Below are 6000 nucleotides of genomic sequence, written 5' to 3'. Positions count from 1 at the left end.
ACATAAGGCCATATAGTATGACGCTAAATGAAAGGACCTCTAGGATATAAAAACAAAAGCCATATAATGAGTGGTTGTTGTCCTTAATGTACTATGTTATCTCTCATCTCTTTGGCTGTCCATTGGTTATCTTATATTGTTACAGTATTTTACCTGGTTATCTGATATATTGAATGTATGGGTATTTGGGTTTTTAAGTTGGATAGGGAAGGGAGGAAAACAAGATGAGAGGTGGGGGTGAGGGGAGGGAAATGGGGACCAAGACATGAGAAAGCATATCAATGTATGTGAAGTAATGCACCTTCTATCTGGTGAATAAAATGTAACCCTTCTATTAATTACAATAAAAATATATGAAAAAAGAATAGAAGATAATCTAAGTTTGAATGGGCTTCCTTTGTGTGAAGAAGGGATGTCAGACAGAGTCCATGAGCTTTAGAACAAGTGTTCTTGGGCACAGATATGATATATCTTTCATTTGGGTTTCTTCCCCAAGTAAAAGTGAATAAAAGGAGGTAGGATGATGACAAAGAGGGTTCTGAACTTTGCTCACTACCGCTATTTTATTTATTATGAATAAATAAAATTAATCTCTATGCTGCTGTCAGAAAGAACGATATTGCCCCATTTGTAAGGAAATGGAAAGACTTAGAAAAAATCATATTAAGTGAAGTAAGCCAGACTCAAATGAACATAGGCTTAATGGTTTCCCTCATTTATCATAATCAGTAGAAACCTTGGGCTCTCCTAGCAGAGATTTACAATAGAACAAAATCTAGATAAATAAGGCCATATAGTATGATACTAAATGTAAGGACTTTCAGGATATAGAAACAAAAGCCATATAATGAGTGATTGTTTTCCTTAATGTACTGTGTTATCTCTCATCTCTTTTGCTGTCCCTTGGTTATCTCATATTGTTACACTATTTCACCTTGTTATCGGATATATTTTATATATGCTTAATTGGGTATTTGAAATAGGATAGGGAAGGGGGGAAATCAAGATGAGCGGGGGAGGGGGGAAGGAAATGGGGACTATAACATAAGAAAGGGTATTATCAATATATGTGAAGTAATATATCTTCTTTCTGGTGAATATAATGTAACCCTTCTATTAATAACAATAAAAAATATATGAAAAAAAACCTTTAGGACCAGTGCCCATGACAGGGGAAGAAAGTGACAGGAACTGGACTCAGTCTGGTGAGAATCATTCAACTTCATAAAATCACAAATTGAGTCATTTTCATTGGGAAGACATTAAAATGTTTTTTGCACTTGGAAAAAAATCATATTAAGTGAAGTAAGCCAGACCCAAAGGAACATAGGCTCAATGGTTTCCCTCATTTGTAATAATTATTACACATCTAGAAATCTAGGAGAGGATTACAATAGCTCAAACCCTAGATACATAAGGCCATATAGGATGAGGCCAAATTAATGGACCTCCAGGACATGGAAACAAGAGCTTAATGATGAGTGACTTAATTTTAATGTATTATGTTTCTCTTCTCTTGTGTTGCCCTTTGGTTAATGTCATATTGTTACAGTATCCCACTTTGTTACCTGGTATATTATATAGATGCTTACTTATTTGAAATAGGAGGGGGGAAAATGAGTGAAAGGAGTGATGGGAGGGAAATGGGGACAAAAACATAAGAAGGGATATCAATGTGTGAGAAGTAACGCACCTTCTATCTGGCGAATATAACTAACCCTTCTATACATTAAAATAAAAAATAATAAAGAAATTAGGGGAAGGAAAATGATAAAGAGTAAATAATATCAACATTGTATCTGTGTACTATGATGGCACAATGAAATTGACAGCTATTGAATAATAGTGTCGAGGAATAGAGTATGAGTAGTAGAGGAGGTTAACTTGATTAAAGTACAATATATGCGGGCTGGGAGTTTGGCCTAGTGGTAGAGTGCTTGCTTAGCATGCACAAAGACCCAGATTCGATTCCTTAGTACCACATATATAGAAAAGCTGGAACTGGTGCTGTGGCTTAAGTGGTAGAGCACTAACCTTGAGGAAAGCCCCAGGACAGTGCTCAGGCCATGAGTTCAGTCCCTAGGACTGGCAAAAAAAAGTACAATATGCACATTGTGAAATATTACCGGGAACTCCCCCCCCCGATAATAAATATACACTTAAAAATGAATGACAGTAATATAAAGCAAATCCTGTCCAGGGGAAGGTAGTAGTGACAACTGAGTGGGAGGATCAACAGCAGGAACTTTACATTCCTGCACAAAAATAGAAAAATGAAACCTACTGGAATTGCTTTCTGAAAGGGGAATGATAAGGAGGGTGAGTCTAGCCCAGAAGCATTGTAAACATTTTAAATGTCAAAATAAACCCCCCAAAACTAAATGTTTAAAAAACAAAAAGAAATTGAGGGAAAAAATTGTGAAGCCAATGAAGTAGAAACCTGTTTGATTCCTGGAATACAGCATTTAATTGAATTCTCAAACTGAATTACACTATTTTCTCACCAAAAACACTATTCTATAGGTAAAAACTAGAATCACAAATGCAAACAACCTAAACACCCACTGGAAGAGATTTTAGGATTTGAATGACATTCTAAATGCACATATACATATACATACACATACACACACATTCTCTCTCTGTCTCTCTGTCTCTCTCTGTGTCTCTGTCTGTCTGTCTCTCTGTCTCTCTTCAAGGTATTCACATTATCATAAAATCAAGAAGAAAAAATGAGTGTATTCATCATTTCCTAGTTTAGAAGTAACTTTGGAACACTGAACATATAGCCATCAAGTTTAATTAACTAGTACAAGGTTACAATTTAGTAATTTATTTTACAACTAAATTCTTGGTAAGTTTCCACACAAATATTCCTGGTAGCTATATAAGTAGACTGACATAGATTTCAATTTTCATAAGCAACATTATAAATATAAAATTCTAAATTCCTTAAATAAAACATATTAATACCTAAAACCTTGAGGAAAAAGAAGAGGCAATAAAGTAAACAGTAGGTATTTACTTTTTCTATTTTTAATCCCTCTCAGGGTGGCTACACTGTCAGTGATGATCATCATCCTGAAATATGTCAAGAATATTTCTGAATTTCAGCAAGAAAACTATGAACATAATAATTTTATCAGGTACCACCAAATATAAGCCAAGTATACTGCACATTCAAAATATCTTCATTCCTAAACTCAACAAATTCTAAATTTTATACTCAACCAATTAGATAAACTGACCATTACTGACTGAATACCACCTAATATGTATTCAATGTCTGTTATATGCATAGATTTTAATATATTCTTTTTCATTTATTATTCAAATAGTATACTTAACTTGAGGCAGACCATTTGCCTAGCTAGTAAGAAACCTGAGTTTCAACCCCAGTACCAAAAAAAAAAAGGAAAAAGAAAGATGTAAGGATGCTAGATAGTAAAAGGGAAGCTAAATAATGAAATATAACTAAAATTATGTGTATTTATATATATATATGTATGTATGTTCATATATACACATTAAAATTTGGGGGGTTATAGAATGCTAACGCTCTGTACAACACATTAACCATAAAATTTTATTTTAAAAATCCATACCAAAGAATCCTGTGTATCAAACAACAATGACTTTATGTTGTCAAACTTCAAGAACATCTTATGTAAAAGGTATCTTCCAAAATAAATTACTATATAAATGTACAGCTATCTCCAGGAACAATGCAGCAAGCAAAAACTTTTTTCTATGAATTATCAGAAGGTGAAGCAAAAAGCCTAAGCAGAAAAGTATTTTTGTACTTGTTTGTACTTATACCTTTTGAATTCAGCTACATTTATTTTCAATATTGATACTCAAAAGTTTCAAAAGAAAATGAATTAATTATATCTAAATTATTTTAATACTGCCTTTAATCATCTTTAAGTTGCCTCTGGTAATAAATTTTAAACTACTCAACTTTTTAGCTGACAATTCTATGTAATTGAGAAAATATACAAGGGGCTGGGAGCATAGCTAATTGATAGAGTGCTGGCCTAGCATGCACAAAGCCTTGGTTTGTATTCCTCAGTAACACATACACAGAAAAAGCAGAAGTGTCGTTGTGGGTCAAATGGCAGAGCACTAGTCTTGAGAAAAAGTGTCTAAGGACAGTGTCCAGGCGCTGAGTTCAAGCCACAGGAGTGGCAAAGAAATTTTTTAAAAAAAGACAAAGAGAGGGGCCGGGTGTTTGGCCTAGTGGTAGAGTGCTTGCCTAGCATGCACGAAGACCCGGGTTCGATTCCTCAGTACTACATACATAGAAAAAAGCCGAAAGTGGTGCTGAGGCTCAAGTGGTAGAGTTCTAGCCTTGAGAAAGACCAAGGACAGTGCTCAGGCCCTGAGCTCAAGCCCAGGACTAGCAAAAATAAAAAAAGACAAAGAGAGAGAGAGAAAATAATCTTTACAGATGAAGTACCTAGCAATGTTCAAAGCAAGTTTTGCCAAATGGGAGATTATATCAACTATTTGTTTACCTTGAAAAGATAACATTAAAATAAAAGCATAACACTAAAACCTTAAGGTCTGAATATTTATAAAGTACTATGTAGTGTTTTAATTATACATTAAATAATGTTAAATTACATTAAGGATATGTATCTCCTCATAATGATCATGTCTTTCTGGTAAAAAAAAATCCCTTCTTCTAGCTTTTTTTCATATATTTTTATGGTAATTAATAGAAGGGTTACATTATATTTACCAGATAGACGGTACATTACCCTTTCTCAGGCCATGGTCCCCATTTCCCTCCCCCCTCCCTCCACACAACTTGATTTCCCCCCTACCCTCTCCTATTTCAAATACCCAATTAAGCATATATAAAATATATCAGATAACAAGGTGAAATATTATAACAATATGAGATAACCAAGGCACAGTAAAAGAGATGAGAGATAACATACTACGTTAAGGACAACAATCATTCATTATATGGCTTTTGTTTCTTTATCCTAGAGGTCCTTACATTTAGTGTCATACTAGATGGCCTTATTTATCTAGATTTTGTTCTATTGTGAATCTCTGCTAGGAGATCCCAAGGTTTCTACTGATCATGTCAGATGAGGGAAGCCATTGAACCTATGTTCCTTTGAGTCTGGCTTACTTCACTTAATATGATTTTTTCTAAGTTAGATTCACAGCTGAATTCTATAAGGTCTTCAAAGTAGAGCTCACACCAATACTCTTCAAGCTCTTCAATGAAACTGAAAATGAAGGCACTTTGACAAACTCATTCTACTCATCCTAAAACCAGACAGAGATTCATCAAAGAAAGAGAACTGTAGACCCATTTCTTTGATGAACATCAATGTAAAACTTCTCAACAAGATACTGGCCAACCGTCTTCAACAACTCATCAAAAAAATCACACACTATGATCAAACAGGATTCATCACAAGGATGCAAAGCTGGTGCAACATATGCAAATCAATTAATATAATTCAACACATCAACAGGAGCAAGGACAAAAATCACTAATTTACTGGATAGATGCAGAAAATGCATTTGACAAGATCCAATACCCCTTTATGCTAAAAGTTCTGGAGAAACTAGGAATCCATGGAACATTTCTCAGTATAATAAAGGCTATGTATGACAAACCCACAGCTAGCATTGTACTTAATAGCAAAAATCTAAAGCCATTGCATCTAAAATCAGAAACGAAACAAGGATGCTCACTCTCTCCACTCCTCTTTAACATATTATTAGAATTCCTAGCCAGAGCAATAAGGCAAGAAGCAAGCATAAAGGGGATCCAAATAGGGAAAGAGGAAGTGAAACTTTCTCTCTTTGCAGATGACATGATTCTGTAATTAAAGAACCCTAAAGACTCCACTCCCAAGCTCCTTGAGCTGATTCAAAACTTTGGCTAGGTAAAAGGGTATTAAATTAACCCTCAAAAATCAACTGCCTTCCTTTACGCCAACAGTGAGAGGAAAAAGGCAACAATCAGGAAAG

The sequence above is a fragment of the Megascapheus bottae genome, chromosome 2 (genome assembly GCF_031878675.1).
Source record: "Megascapheus bottae isolate mThoBot1 chromosome 2, mThoBot2.hap1, whole genome shotgun sequence".
Lineage (NCBI taxonomy): Eukaryota > Metazoa > Chordata > Mammalia > Rodentia > Geomyidae > Megascapheus > Megascapheus bottae.
Note: the sequence above shows the minus strand (reverse complement) of the source record.